Consider the following 16,237-nt stretch of genomic DNA (forward strand, 5'->3'; position numbering starts at 1 on the left):
TTTTTTTTTTTTTTTGTATTTTTTAATAAAGTTTGTAATCCAATGGACACACAGAACAAAACTGCACTGAGAAAAACAGTTTCATAAATTAATAAGTGTTAGGAAGTCAGGGAGAGGTCCAGGTCACAGAAGAGGGAGTGGAGTGGCCAGGTCTCTTGTACAGGTGCTACGCGACAGTTCCATGTTGCAGGAGCAGGGCCCGTGCAGTGACAAAGCACACGTATACAAGACCAGATTCTTAAATAGCAGTTCAAGGATAAAGTGATCCTTGCTCTAAGAGTGGTAAGCATAGAAATCCTTTTTCCTTCCTCGAGTTGAAGACTTGGGAATGCTAAGCCTGGGCAGTTTCACTGAGCTACATATCTAGTCCCACACTATTAACTGATATACCATAAAAGTGACCGTTGTTCAAGAAGAAAGAACACAGATCAGACTCCATCAGTGGAAAACACTCAGTGTCACACTGGAAGAAGACCAGGGGAAAAAGCTATGTATGGGTACAATCATTTTGGAGAAATGCAATACTTTAAGCCTTCTTGAGTGATAGCTGTTACTATCTGTAAACTCCCTGCTGCTGACCTTTGTCAGGGTCAGATTCTACTATTTGAAAACTCAGGGATCCCAATGTAATAAAAAACCTACTTTATTAATCTCTTAACAATTAAATGCCACTTCAGTGGTGGATATTTAATTAATAACACCATCAAGAGGTTGGTACTTATTCATTCATTAATTTCTAAGCACACCTGCCTGGCTCGGAAGGCTAGCCTTCTGCAGCAAACAACTATCGCCGTTTTATCAGCTTTCACTCCACTGCTGCAAAATAGACGTGATCATAAGAAAGCGGCTGAGGCGGAGAAAGGCGACTTGGTTGGTCACGATGACAATGGGAGTGCAAAGCTTCTAGAAACATACCCAGAAGTTTTCATTCCCTGGGCCAGACTGAAACTATTAAATCACAAAGAAATACCAGGAAAGATAAGCTACAGGAACCAGAGATTGCTAAGCTAAGCACTTGGGTGAGTTCAAAGAGCCCTTAGGGCCTGCTGTTTATTTGGAAAAACCAGAGGTTGGGACTGGGGTTGGTGGTGAGTGAATGACAGAAATAGAAGCCTAGCTACACATTAGTTGATGATAGTATCTTAACCAGTCATGTCTAAAGTATTTACATATTAAGGGTGCATAAATTCACGTGTGTGTATGTGTGTGTGCATGTGCAAGCACATATATGTTTTTTTTTTTAATCATTCTTTAGTCCTTAAAAAAGTCTTTCAGGATATATATGTGTGTGTGTGTGTGTGTGTGTGTGTGTGTGTGTGTGTGTATGTATATATGCACATGTTACTCTTTTTAAAAATGCTTCAGTGTATACATGCACACTTTTAAAGTAAAACTTCCTAAAATGTCAGTAAATCATTGTAATATCCCACATAAAGAGTTTTGAGACAAAAAACACATGAAAGCAAGCATACAAGTTGGGAAAAAACAGGAAATAATACAACGCATTGTTGCTTTATCAAAAAAATGAAAATATTGACTAATGGAATGAGACCATGGATTTGTCACTTCTGGTAGTCGTCATTCCTTTTTTTCTGGAACTTATTAGTCAATTTCTCTAAGAGACTAGACGGTTCCAAAAGATATTTTTAATGTAATTAACTGATTATCTTCCACAATCTTCTATTAATGAAACCCTTAGAAATCAAATAAATAAATAAATAAATAAATAAATAAATAAATAAATAAATAAATGAGAAGAAAGAAAATATATGTTAGTGATACCAGCCACTGATATTTTTCAGGATTTAATTTTGACCTTGTAGTGTTTTATTACAAAAATTCACATATTTTTTATCTCTCTGTAGGTCTGGTTTCTTAGGCCCTTCTCAGCTTGGTTCTCTCACAGAAGCCAGGATCCTTGATGACAAACATGCCCCTGGCTGTTCTTCACGACCACCAGCTGTGTTGTGAGAACTCTTTGGCCTTGCTTTCCTTCATATCTGTCAAAGTGCACTGAGTGTTGACAGCGGAGAACACAGCCTGTGTCAGGGTGCCCCAGAGACCCTTCCCAGTATCTCAATAAAACTTCCAGGTAGCTCCAGTTTGCACAAAGGGTTTCAGTAAAAGGATATGCACTTCACCCATATGATGTTATATTAAATGCACCTTTAAAAGACCCCGCTAAATACAGAAAATACAATTAAACCCCTACACAAGTTTTTACTACCCATCGTAACTAAAAGTACAAAAATCCAAGCACAAAAACCATGCTTACTCTTTTCACACACAAAAAAAAAAATGTCAAATGTCCTAAAACCTTTGACTTGAAACCCTCTGGTGGCCAAACTCCTTGAGGCCTCTAAATACTTTAAGCTATTGTGCAGAAATTTTTGTGTCAAGATTCTTGCAGGAATGAATCCCCACACTGTCTCCAGCAAAGAAGTGCTTACAAGGAACATTATCTAGTCTCTTCTGTGTGGACTAATTCAGAAGCTGTCTGTTTTGCTTCTTGCTTTCCGTTTGCTGTTTGCTTTCATTTACAATGTCCTGCTGGATTCTGATATATTCACTCTTGGCCACAGCAAGGATTTTTTTTTTTTTTTTAATGTTCTGCTCTGCCATGAGCAGAACGTTACATTTTCACCTCCTGGTACGGTGCTGCTGCTGAACTGAGCAATGCACACAACTCCATCTCTCATCTGTGTCCCCTCTGTGTTAGGTGTCTCACTGGCGTGGTAATAAGAGCCCCAGCTCCAATTCTTCCAGCTGTCTCTGCTGCCCTGTGATCTTTTGGGACAAATTTTCTAGCCCGTTTAAACAGGCAAGCTCCTACCCCCCTTCTTTGATTGTGTTTAGGCATTTTGCCAGTCTGAGACATGGATTCCTATGAACAGAACCACAGACTTTTCTGAACGAGACTCATTTATGTGCCGTTAGTAGCATAAACCAGGCAAGAAAAAAGGCAGCCAATCCCTGACTTTGTCCAGTGTCTGGGTAGGTTTTGATTTTACTTAGAGTAAGAACAAAGCAACCGCTGACTTTCCCCCAAACTCAGACCTTACAGAGTGACTTTGAACGACTTCATGAACTCACTAGTCTTCAGACAACTGGAGGATTTTTTTTTCTTTACTCTTTTAGTTTCTCATTTTCTGTGATGTTTTAAGATTATACATTATGGTACAGTTCTATTTTTGTTCTTCATGTTTTTCTGAGTTCTTGAAGTCGAAAGGGCATGTTTTTTCAATCATTTGCCCACCATCAAATGTGTTTTATGGTTTGGGGATAATGTGGAGAGAAGCTTTAAGCTCTGTGCCAATCCCAAACATGGCATTCCCTATTGAGTGAGCCAATTCCATCTCCTGAGTCTGAATAACTTAGGGGAGACGTGATGTCATTGTCTACTTAGAGATAAATGGAAAGGAGTCTGGGTGTAGAATTTTGGAGTGGTCTTTGTAATAATAGTAATTAAAAGGAACATTACCTCATGTATTTAAACTTTTTTCTGCAAGCCATGTGCTTTTCTCATTTTTGCTCAGTTTCACTCGGAGAGGGTTAGTATTTCTGTTTCATTATTTTTGAAGCGCTGTTTAATGACACTGGTTTAACACTTTCTCACAGTTCACTGCTTCAGTTTTCATCGAATTATAGTTCTTGTTACACTAGACATTTTCATCGCCAATTTCCATATGCCTCAAAGCCATGCAAGGACCAGTTTGCCAACAGTGAATTCAGATACCAGATCATAAGAGCTGCAGAGTACAATTTTTCAATTTAGTTTTTTTCTTTTCTTTTCTTTTCTTTTCTTTTCTTTTCTTTTCTTTTCCTTTTTTCTTTCCTGCCCTTTCCTTTCCTTTCCCATTCTTCCCTTTCCTTTCCTTTACAAATATATGTTAATTGTACAGTTTCGTTGTGATATTTCCATATATTTATATCATGTACTTAGAACCCTCTACCACCTTTTTTAAAAAAATCTTTAATCCCTTAACCTTTTCCCAAACAAAATGCTTAGAAACCACATACTACCCAAAGCCTTGGTGGCAAAGCAGCAGATACTTGTTCAACTAGATTAGTCTGTGTCTTTGGTGAAGGTTTAGCTTACTGCAGACTGGAATTCTGATACACAAATATTATGATAAGTTAAGCCTTGGCTATATATGCTTTCATATTCTTCATATCCCAGATGTGGAAAAGCAACAGCCATACAATTTACCACATAAAATGGCCAGCATCTAAAGGATCTCTCCTAAATTCTGGAACTTGCCTGTGCTGTTGCCTGTGCCAATGAAGTTCCTGCTTTCACAAGACTGACACAGACTAGACTGATACCAACCCTGATACAAATTAGTGATACAAATTCAGTTTCAGTTCATTGACACTTTTCAATGAATGTACTTATCTTGTCTTTGAATCTGGATATAACAAAAATGATGATCCAATGGTAATCAGCAAAATATTAATTCTTTCATTTGCTTTTTGTAAATATCATCTATGTATCAAGAACAAACGAACAATCAAAAAGTGAGGGAATTAGTATAATTTGTGCTAACTTGACAAGTAAGTGCAAATGTTTGGTCTTTCAAATATCAATTCCAGAGATGTGATTATCAGAAGACTACTGAATTCTGGAGAAGGAATCTCACAAGAAGGTCTCTTTGGCTATCACATATGCAGTGTCCCAGAGTGGAATATGGCTCTTGAGTATGCCGAACTTAGAACATGCATTGTACTGTCTTTATTTTATTTTTATCTCTAGTCTATTAAGATGCTTAATGACATGGGAAAATGCATACAGTATTAACTCAGAGGGAAGGGAAGCTATACAGGGGATGAGATTAATTGTTTTACTTAATATACTTCCACATTGAGCCATATATAATACCTTCATATTAATTTTATATGAAAGATTTTCAAGTGGGTTATACAACTATGATTGTTGGATGTTTCAGGCATTATGTAAGTTTTTTAAAAGTATTAATTCATTTATTCCTCATAGTAACTTTACAGAGCAGGGCCTTTCCACAAAGAAGTAAACAAGGCACAAGGGCTTATGGAACTTGCCTGAGTTAAAGACGAAGTGCTAGGGACAGACAAGTTCAAACCCTGCTCTGCCCTCCGAATTCCCAGCTGTCTTCTGAGTTTGGAAAATACACTTGATTGGAAGTCTATTTAACTAAATGTTCACAGTAGATATTTCTGAGTGATGGAATTAATTTTAATCTAGTCCTCTATTTTCTGATCTGCATTTTCTAGTCCTTCTCAAGGTAATTAAGTACTTTAAAAAGGAAAAATAAAGTTGTGTTGTTGTTTTAAGTTCCTTCTGTACTAAGTGCAGAATGTGGATTTTGATGTTGTACTGTATTGTTACCTAAAACAAAACAAAACAAAACAAAACAAAACAAAACAAAACAAAACAAAAGCTACTTTCTAGTAAATGTTCCTTTAATTTGCTGCAGCTGGTAAGGCCACATGGCCACGATCTTGGCTTTTCAACCACTGTCTTAAGTAGAAATCTCACTTTGTTTATCTAACACTGTGAGGAATCTGGAGGACAAAAGAAATACAAATGGAAGTTTCAAAACACACAAACACCAAGAAAAGAGTAAAGCTGGAAAATAGAGTTATCATTGGCTTGGTCCTTGTCATTGGCTTGGTCCCAGATGTCGCTATTCATTTCCATTCATTTCCTCTGTGCAGTCTGAGCTGCTAAGGAGTGACAGCTTGAAGCAAGGAGCCCAGCCACTGGATTATTATTCTTACAGTAGATTTTTTCAAGACTAACAAGGTTCACATGGAACCATCTATTACCAAGAGAACAATCATGTTATTTGTCTATAAGCCTCCCTGAAAGCATATCTGTTTCTTTAAAGACTTCACTGATGTTTTATTTTTCTTTGTTAATCTCTCTCTCTCTCTCTCTCTCTCTCTCTCTCTCTCTCTCTCTCTGTGTGTGTGTGTGTGTGTGTGTGTGTGTAAGTCTGTATGTATGCATGCCCACTATATATGTGCAGGTGCCTAGAGTTTCTAGTCCAGAAGAGGGCATAGGCTCCTATGGAGTTGGCACTCTAGGTAGTTGGAAGCCACCTGACATGGTTGCTGGGAACCGAACTCAGGTTCTCTGAAAGAGCAGTATGTACTCTTAGCTGATGAGCCAGCTGTCTCTGCAGCTCTTTGAGGATTCCAATTAAAAAAAAAAAAAAGAATTATTTGTTAATAACCCTTTTAGAATTTTCTGTGTAATACTAAACATAAGAATTCGTTCTGATAAAATCAGATGTGGAACTTTTACCTATAAAAGTTTCGAAAGGAGAACAGAACTACATTTGCCTCCTGCTTTTATATTGCTAGGGAAAGAGAACAAGTCCACAACATCAATCAAAAATCAATGCACACCGCTAGATGCTTGAAGCTTTGTAAGCTTCGACCCAGGCACACTAACAGCATTTAATACAACTGCTGCATGTAGCGTTGGGGTCCTTCCTAAGATATGGGATTCCAAAAGACACGTACATGATGTAGGGGGGATGGCTAGAAGTCTAAGCAAGGCCGGGGTGAGACCGGATTAGGGGATTAAGGATGATGTCACTGGGTAGTAGAGATCTGCATCTGTGACTGGGGGGCACACACCTGCAACCTGATTGTCAAGATTCTGGTAAACATTTTAAAAAATTATTATTTAAAATGCATTCAAATTTCTTGAGTGCATTCCTGCCTTCCCATGTCTCATCTTCATAATAATCCTTATGAAAGTTGGCATCCCCTTCAAAAAAATGGCTTCAGAATCTCCCCATTGGCCTCACTGTGCTCACTGTAGCCTCCTGAAATCCACTCTCTACACTGGGAAAGAATGACCTTTACAGAACACTAATGTCATCATGTCACCGGTCTTCTAGTTAAGATCTTTAAGCAGTTTCCGGTTGCCCTCAGGATAAAGTCAAACATCTTGAACAAGGGCTCAGCTATGACCTTCAATCATCTTGAGCTTAGCCCTGCAGTCTGGCCATCAGCTGTATCAGTTCCAAATCCCTATCCCACGGCAAAAACAAACCCACCACTCTCAGTACCTGGTCACCCTGCACCCTGGTGTCTCTTTTCTGTGACACCTTTATGCTCCTTTCTTCCACAGGAAGCCTTCACTCGCCCCATGAGACTGTAGGGAGTTGGTCCCAGGTATCCGTGGGTTCTGCACACTCAGGCTCAATCAACTTGAGATATAAATATTCAAAAGGCAATTGCATCTACACTATAGATGCACAATGCTTTTTGTCATTGTTCCTCAACAGTATTAACAACTATTTACATAGCATTTGCATTGTATTAGTTATTTTAAGTAACCCAGAGATAAATATGCTGGAGGTTGTGCATGTAATGCAGATAATACTATGCCATTTTATATAAAGGACTTTGGCGTGTTCAGATTATGATATTCAAGAGGCAGAGAGGGCTGGGAAGCAATTACTTGTAGATATCGAGGGACTGCTCTATTTTGTAATGTGAGGAAAAGCATCCCTACTTTGGGCACAAGCGGATCATCAACATAGTGTAAGAACTATGTCTAGGACTGGAGAGATGGCTCAGTGGTTAAGAGCACTGGTTGGTCTTGCAAAGAACCTGAGTGATTCCCAGCACCCATGTGGCAGTTCACAACTGTCTGTGACTCCAGTTCCAAGGGATCTGATTCACAATTCCATCCTCCCTGTGTACTCCATGCAGGAGACCTACAGACAGACATGTAGACAAAACACCCATATGCATTCATATGGTGTATAAGTAAATCATTAAAACATCTAGAAAAAGAACTGTGCTGGCCCAGAGCAAGCCCTCCAAACTATGAGTTGATGGTCCAGCACAATAGCTTGGTGGAGAAAGATGCTTGTCACCAAACCTAACCACCTGAATCAATCCTCTGGCCCCAGCAAGTTATCCCCTGATCACACATGTGTCATGGCATTACACACTCACCTACATGCTCACATACATACTAGATAAATAAATGTAATAAAAATTTTAAAAATGTAGCAGTTGTCTAATTGAATTATTATGCTAGTGGGGAAATTTTTAGTTTCTGCTGTTCTCTGAACTCAGTTTTAGAAGTTGTATCTACCCACTTTTTTTTTTTTTTTGAGAAGGAAAATTATGCTACCTTATTAAATTGAATTATCCATTTTGAAAAAAAAAAGCACATTGGTACTGTTTTCAGATTACATGGCTTTTTCACATTATTTATCTTTTAAGAATATTTTAGCTCTACTTCTGTGAGAATGTACGCTTTTCCCAAGTAGCTCCAAATTCTACAACTTTTTCTGAACTGGGAACAAAGCATGTCAAAAGGCTTAGTATAGTATATAAAAACTGATAGCAAAACTCATGCAAATCTATTAGAATTGATATTAAAACTGAAAATACATTAACCCGTTCTCAGCATTTTTTAAATTTCCCCTACTGTAGTATTTAAATACAGCTGGATTGTAGCTCATATGTGTAAGGCTGTAGGTTCAATCCTTAGCACCACAAAATAAATTTGTCTAGCTCATTATATGCTCATAAAAGCTCATTATAATATTACTAAATTATATTCATAATAAATATATCCACTATTTGTAATAGTAAATATAATGTGTCTGATACATGCTAGATACTAACTAAAATGGTAAGATTTAATATTTTGTAAATTTCTAAGATTTTTCACATCTTCCTTGCTTGTCATTATTTCTGTTACTAGCAAAGCTAAACCAAATTTACCTTTTCCAGTATACTGATTATAAAACTTTTCAAGAAGTGAAATTTCATCTAGTCTAGTATGTCGCACGTAAATCGTTCTCAGTCACGTAACTTGTTAACCAAAAAGAAGTTTTAAATAAAATGAACCCCCAAATTATTCTTACATTTATTTTGAATGTATCACAAAAAGATGTATCCAAGGATCAGATTAATCGCATGGGTCCCTTTTGAGACCGTATCTTGACAAACTGTCTTTGCAAATATTTAGGTGCCAATTTTACTCAGGTTTCTTTTCTTTTGCAGTACTACTGTATTCAAAGAGAAAAATCTTCAAACAGGCCAGACAGCATAGTCAGTGTTCAGTTTCTGGTTGAACACTGAGAAAATAATTTTGTAAAAAAGTCTTAAATTTCTAGAAACACGAACAAAAACCCCCTTTAAGCTGAACTATTTTACCTTACATGGAAAGTTCTGATTTGCCCAACACCAGCCTTATGACGTCACTTCCTTTCTTGCAGACCTGGTGTGGATTTTTCTTCATTGTTCATTTGGCTTTCTCGCAGATGCGCTCCGCGTCCTTTGCTTTTTCATCTGTTGATTCATGTGGTCATTTAACAACCACTTCCAAGTTCTATCTGTGCACTGTGTATTTGTGTGTGTGTGGGGGGGGGTAGAGAGGAATATAAGGCATAGATGGACAACCTTGAACAGGAGGTATAATAAACACACCTGAAACTATTTTAAAATGTGAGGACCATCTTGATTCAGGAGTTTAAAAAGTAGTTTGTTGTTGAGTATTTATTTTTTATCATATCTTAGTGGTAGTGCTACAAGCCACTCTCATTTCTAGTGATACCTCAAATTTTGATGGAAAATAATTATAAAAAACTTGAACAGGTTAAAGACAAAAGGAACATACATAACTGTATTTTTTCATGAGATGCACAAAATTTCATTGAACTTATCCAAAGAAAGTTAATGATTGTATTCCTTTAAAGGGTCACAGGACTAACCTCGGCTTTAGTCTGTTCTGTTCCAGGAGTCTCTCTTACAGGAGGCTGAGAGTGAATTCCAACAAAGCACTGAACTTTTAGGGGAAGCACCACTTGCTTCTAAGCTTCTACCCAAAGTTCTGCCATAGCTCCCTCATTTTCTTCCCTAAATGTATTCTGAGGAGATATTTGCAGGGACTTACAGTATCAGGAAACGCATGTGGTCTGCATCCGATTATTTTGAAAGTAAGCTTTTAGTGTATGTACCTGTACTTGTGGATAATATCTCAGAATGGAAGTTCACATTCACATACTGAGAATTATTCGAAAAGTGACTTCCTCTTGTTCCTGACTTACTGCTTAAATGCATTTACATTTCTTCAGCTTTTTTGTCTTTGTTTCTTTGTTTGGCTTTAACAGCCTAGTGGAAATAAAAATTATCAACCCACATACAAGTTGGTCATTGCTGGATAATTATCTACAAGCAGGGACCCCGTAAGGTTGGTTTTCTTCTTATATTGAAAATTTGTTTTAAATATTATTTTCCTCAGTTTCCCCTACACAATAAAATGATACAAATTCCCACCACTTTGTAAAGAACTATACACTTGATTTTTAATCACATTAAATATCCTTTAAAATATGCCAGTAAAACAGAGCACATTGTTATTTACAGTCCATGTGCCCATATTTAGGTCTCAAACCATGTTCAAACTAGTATGACTGTTTCAAGTAAAGATTCAGTGTGTGTGTGTGGGGGGGTTAGTGCACAGTGATATTAGACTGATCAAATCAGTTTAATTAGTCTTAAAATTCAAACTGTTTACAGAAGTGTATTGCTAACTCTTCTGAGAGACAAACCCCAGTATCTTAAAAGAACACGTTTCTAGTCAGTATTCACGGTTGGGCTGAAAACCAAAAGACAGCAAAATATGAAATTGCCCCTTCACCTCATCTTTGGCATCCTTTAATGCCAGTGTCACTTACTGTGATTTGTGCTGGGCAAGAGAAGGCAGTGTCCTTTCCCCTCAGCACATCAGGCAAGCACTGACACTCTGGGCACACTACACAATGAAAGCACATCAGTAAGCCCATTTCCCCTTCATTTCTGCATCCTGAGCATAAGAGATGGACTACTTAAAATTCAAGTGTCAGGAAAGTCCATTGTAAAAGGGAAATATTTTCAAGCGAATTCCGTTTGATCTTTTTTCTTTTTTTTAATAAGGGGCTCCTTCTGCCTCTCTCCCTTCCTTTCCAGACCTTGGAAACCAATTAGTCTCAGCGCAGAGGCCACAGACCAGGTTGAAATGGCTCCTTTTTAATTTTAGGGGATATAATTTCAGCCAGGACGTCTAGTCAGTTGTCATGTAGTATACAAAGCACAAGTTTCTCTCTCGTGCACATACATTCGTGTTCCCTTCGGAGAATGCAGATTTTTTTTTTTTTTTTTTTTTTTTTTTTTTTTTTGAGTCTGACTCCTAGAAAGGAATTAGATCTGGTCGCCGTCCAAATCCTTCGGCTCTGACAGTGGCATAACATCACAGGGCCACCTCATCTTTCAGACAGCCGTGCCAACCAAGTTTTCTAAAAAGCCGTCTGTCCCACCATTTCAGCGGCTTTTCCTATCCTTACCCCGCCCCCCTTTTGCATACAATTCCTCCTGTTCCGCTCCCCTTCCCCGCCAGGTTTCCAAAGTAGCAGAGAAAATTGGAGTAACTTCGATTTATTTTTCATTTTTTTGAAGAGCGTGTCTTTGGGAAAGGGAGAATGTGATTCAAAGGGGCGCGGGGTGGGGGTGCGGAAACAATTAAAGCCTTTGCCTGACTTCACCTTCTTATCCTGAACCTGTCTTAATTCTTGAAGGTGAAAAAACACCAGCTGGGTTGGCCTTTTCTTTCTCAGGAACAACATTACAGAGCCAAAGTGGGGTGTGTGTGCGTCTGGCGCTTTGAGAGGGTTAAGGAGAGGGAAGCCTTGATACCCCATAGGAAAGTCTCAGTTCAGCAGAGTGGAGGGACCCTGGGGTCGCCCCTCTTGGTGAGATCTTAGTGCCCCAGTCGCTCCTCCTGCCCCTGCAGCGAGTTCTGCGCTTTGGAGCTGTGCCAGGACCTCTGACAGAGCCTGGCAGGTTCATGAGTGGGGGGCGGGGGCTTGGTGTTCTCTTTGCAAAAGACGACCATCTGGGGGGCTCCCTTATTTTCCTGGCGCTGTGGCCCGCCCCCATCTCCCCGACCCCTATCATTTTAACGCTGATCACACACGATGGTGAACTTGCAGCTCAGCTTCCTGCCGCCTTCTTGACCCAGGGAGCACCAGCAGCCCGCGGGCCTCGCCCTCCGCTCTCCCTCCTCTCCTGGAAACCCCGCGGCCTCGGGGCGCGGGTGGGGGGTTCGAGTGGGCCGGAACTACGGCAGGGGCGTGCAGGGCGCGGGGTCCCGGCGGGGAGCTCACAGCAAGCGGCGCCTGGGCGGCCCTGCTTCCTGGAGCTGTGCTCCTTTGACCCCAGTGGCAGTCCCTGTCACTGCACCGCTCGCGCTCCCTTCGCTCGCCGCGCCCTCGCTGCCTCTCCTCGCCCCCTCGCTCCTTCTCTTCCCAGATCGAGGCTGCTCCGGTCCTCTCCACCTCCCCACGCAGCGACCCCGCGTCCCGCTCGCACCGCGCCCCTGTGCCGCCCTCCCAGGCCCTGGATCGGCAGCGGGGACCTCCGGGGTCGAAGGTTCTGGCCCGCCCGCGCCCCTCGCCCCTGCCTCCCCCAGCGCTGCTCCGAGCCGGCTCGGGTGGCTCGGCGATGGCTCGCCCGCACACCGGGCGCTGAAGGCATCCCGGGGACCCGGAGCGCAGCCCGGGAAAGGTAATCCGCCCGGGGAAGGGAGGCGGAGGGCGGGGGAGGGGGGAGGAGGCGGCCGGTGCCGGGCGCGAGAGGAAGGGAAAAAAAAAAATGCACACACAAAGCGGAGCCCGGGTGAGAGGTGCCTTGTCAGAGGCGCGTGCGAGGGCGCGGGGGCTGCGGAGCGCGGCGGCCCCGCCGACCCTGAGGTTGGCCGACTGAATACTCGAGGACCCGGGGAGAGCAGATTTGTTTCCCCCGAACCCCCCAACAAGAGAGAGCGAATTTCTTTACGTAGCTATCCTTCTTCCCACTCCCCATCTCGCCCCCTGTTCTCCCTTCCCCCCAGCCCTCGGCCACCGACCTCTCGGGGGTCCCCACCTCCCTGCCCCCTCCTCCGCCGGGTTTCTTAGGAAGGTGGTGGCGGCAGGGGGAGGGGGGCTGTCCGCGAAAGCCTGCGGCAAAGCCCCGGGGCACGGGATGGGGGTGGGGCCCGGGAGTCCGAGATCTGTTTACTAGAAAGTCCCAGGGTCGTGCGCCGCAGCTGCCCCGGCCTAGGCCCGGGTGCATTGTGTTGGCCCGAGCCCCGTGCGCCCGCGGCGGCCCGGGGCCAGGTGCAGTGGCCGGACGGCTCGGTGCAGCTTTGTGCTCCGGCCGCCCGCGCGCGCAGCGCTCCAGCGCGGAGCTCTCCGCCAGCCCCCGCGCCCGGACCTTACTCTCCGGTCTCGGCGATCGCTGCCTGCCGAGCGAGAGGGTTGGGAGGCGGGGTACGGCGGCGTGGAAAAGTAACCGTGGCCGCCCAGTTTCTTTTCTACCTAAGCAGTAGTTGTGTGGATCTCCCCCTCCCGCCCCCCAACCCTATTTACATTTACATGTGCCAAGATTCTCTTTAAAAATCTTTTGAATTTCGGGCTTTTGCGGCCTAGGAGGTGAAGGGAGCATTTTTTACCTAGAGGTTCGAGAGGGCATTGAAATACCCCAGCAAGAAAAGAGCACAGAAAGATGAACAGTGGGGCTGATTTATAGCGCACCCCCCAACACACCCGGAATTAAGAGTGAATGCGGGTCATGAAAAATGTGTAATTGATTTGTGATGGTAAAGACACTAACAGGTCAGGCTGGGCAAAACACACAACTTTAATTGGAAGGGAAAGACTTCCAAAGAGGGGGCAAGGCGGTGGCCTCCACATTCTCCTCCAGCCCGATGGCTGGCTGGATCCCTTCCCTTCCCAACTGTTCTCGGGGAGGCGCCTGGCAACTCCGGGACTCAGAGCAAGGAGGCGGCTGCTTAGGGTGCAGACTTGGGCTCCGGTCTGTATGCTTGGAGATGCCAGTGCGCTTTGGAGGCTTCCGTCCCAGACCTGGGGTTAAGATGCCCCACCGAGGATGGCAGCGACGTCAGAGCCTGTTTTCTACAGCGGTCTTCAGTCGGTGCCCCGCTGGGAGAGAGGAAGGTGGGGGAAAAATGCTTAGCCGACCCTGGGGAAGCGTGTCTACTGTCCCTCCTGCTGCCTCCACCGCCGGCAGTGGCGGTGCCCAGCGGGTACTCAGCGTCTACAGAAAGAGGAGGGAGTTGTGGCCAGGACCAGGCAACGAGAGCTGTTGACAGAGCAGGGCATGTGTGCGTGTGTGCGTGCGTGCGTGCGTGTGTGTGTGTGTGTGTGTGTGTGTGTGTGTGTAGTAGCTGCAGCCCCCACCCCATCTGCCCACCCTAGATTTAAAACAAACAAACCAATCCAAAGTAGAGAATTCTGCGTCCCCCCTCGCCCCACCATATATAGACCCCACGCTTTGTCAGAGGCTCAGGAGAAAAGTCGTGCCCTCCCTCTCCGAAAGAATGTGCCAGCTGGGTGTCAGCAGTGCTGGAGACAAGTTCAGGTGTAAGTGTGAAGGGAAGGGAGGGAGCTTAGTGGACAGAGGCACGTGGAACTTTTTTAGCATCTTCAGAAAAATAAAGAAGCGGTGCAACCACGGTTTGGACAGCGTGTGGGCATCGCTCCCGCATGCGGAGATGAGTAACTGGAAATGGGCATAAAAGAGTAGGGGCGTGAGTTAAGGCTCTCCATCCGCGAGACACAGGGAGGAGAGAATGAAATTTGGCGGGGTTGGATCAGGAGCGAACTCCAAAGTCCCTCCACCCAGTAAGTGAGGTGGCTATCTTCCTAACTCAAAGGAGCACCATTATTTAAACAAGGAAAGCGAAATCCAGGGCTCATTTCTCCTGGGCTTGGCTTGCTTAGGCAACGCGCGAGTACAGAGGTCAGAAATGGTTGCTTTGAAAGTTGAGGTAAATCGGACTTCTGGTGTCTAGGAGGTGGAGACAGTTATTTAAGCCTTCAGTGTTTAATCCCCTCCTTGCCAGCAGACTTTAAGAGGTTTTCCAAGTGGGTTCCTGGAAAAGAAAATTTCCAGTCCTGCAGCTTAAGGGACAGAAGTGACTGCTGTCTAGGAAATGCTCAATGTGCTCACGTGGGTTTTTTTTTTTTTTTTTTTTTTTTTTTTTTTAACAGAAACTCTAACACCAGCGTGAATGCTTGGCAGTGACAATCCTGTTTAGATTTTTCTTTGGGCATTTTGGCATCTTGTACTGGGTGCCTTTGTTTGTGGATAAAATGCATTGAAGTATAAAATTAAAAGAAGGTTGCTCCCTCTAACTGTTGTGAGAAGATGTAGTTGGGAGGAGGTGGTTACAGCCTGAATATTTGAAGCAGGGTGGTGCAGCATCTTCCAAGGTTAGGGTGGAGTCCTTGCATCTTTCAAGCTTTCCCCCATATCTCATTAAAGTGACGTGGTTTAGCTCTTGGCTTTGTCAGGGAGGAGATCCTTCCTCTATCCCCTGTCCTCCCAATCACACGCGCGCACACGCACACACACCAGTCTTCATTTTGGGACATGGATGGAATTGAACATAGCATTTTTAAAAATAAGCCTTTTCTTGACTTGTCTGCAAAGGTGCTATGCAAGTTTTGAAGCTCTCTGCCTCGGTCTGACATTTCCTTCAAAGGACTCCAGATTAAAGAAGATAGACCCGGCAGGTGCACTGTTTCGATAAAACATTTGAAAGGGAACAAGGCAAAGATGAATTCAAATGAGGTGCCAGCCACCCATTTAGCCCTTCAGAATCACAGGGGTCTGGGCTTGCTGGTGGAAAGAGATTGTTTGCCTTGCTTGGGGCAGAGGGGCAAAGAGGCATAGGTCTTTCCTGACAGAAAATGAAAATCTATAGGGTGACTTCAGGATAGCCTGGACTGCTTTGAAGTGGGAAGCCAGCGTCTAAGTTCTGCTTCTTTTTGGCTTCAATTGAGATGACTTAAAGAGGGTCTCCCTCTAGCCACTTCAAGTCACTGTAAATACTCAATATGACTATTTTATTTCTGGCCTATACTCTTAGTTTAATTAGTAAGTTTTCTCCCCAAACATTTAAATTATTTCTGGCAAGGGGTACAGAAACTTACTCTGAGGTCACATTGGTCTAGACATGAATTTGATTTTCTGTTGCTTCTGAGATGTTCTGTATCTCACACAATAGACATTGATGGAAGGAAAATAAGAATCGCCAAGTAATTTTTATACCACTCCCTAATTTATGCAAACACTAAGTTCTTGTATTCTGAAAATGCCCATTTTCCCCCCTCTGCGCTTTGATGGCTAACATTCTTTTTAATGACAGTCATTTCTGTAACAGGAAGATGTCTTCATT

At 43.1% G+C, this 16,237-nt stretch overlaps 1 protein-coding gene across 2 annotated transcripts in view; it reads left to right on the forward strand.

Annotated features, from left to right (window-relative positions):
• Positions 1–11,910: 11,910 nt before the first annotated feature.
• The window catches only part of Mpped2 (metallophosphoesterase domain containing 2), a 174,235-nt gene continuing 169,908 nt past the window's right edge, over positions 11,911–16,237 (forward strand). Inside the window, exon 1 of one of the 2 annotated variants that reach the window (XM_029536897.1) lies at positions 11,911–12,561. The gene's annotated coding sequence lies outside the window, so the exon portion shown is untranslated. Of the gene's footprint in view, positions 12,562–13,940; positions 13,992–16,237 lie in introns of those variants that run through there. The other variant, XM_029536898.1, reaches the window with a different exon arrangement.

This window comes from Mus pahari, chromosome 3 (assembly GCF_900095145.1).
Source record: "Mus pahari chromosome 3, PAHARI_EIJ_v1.1, whole genome shotgun sequence".
NCBI classification, from domain to species: Eukaryota; Metazoa; Chordata; class Mammalia; order Rodentia; family Muridae; genus Mus; species Mus pahari.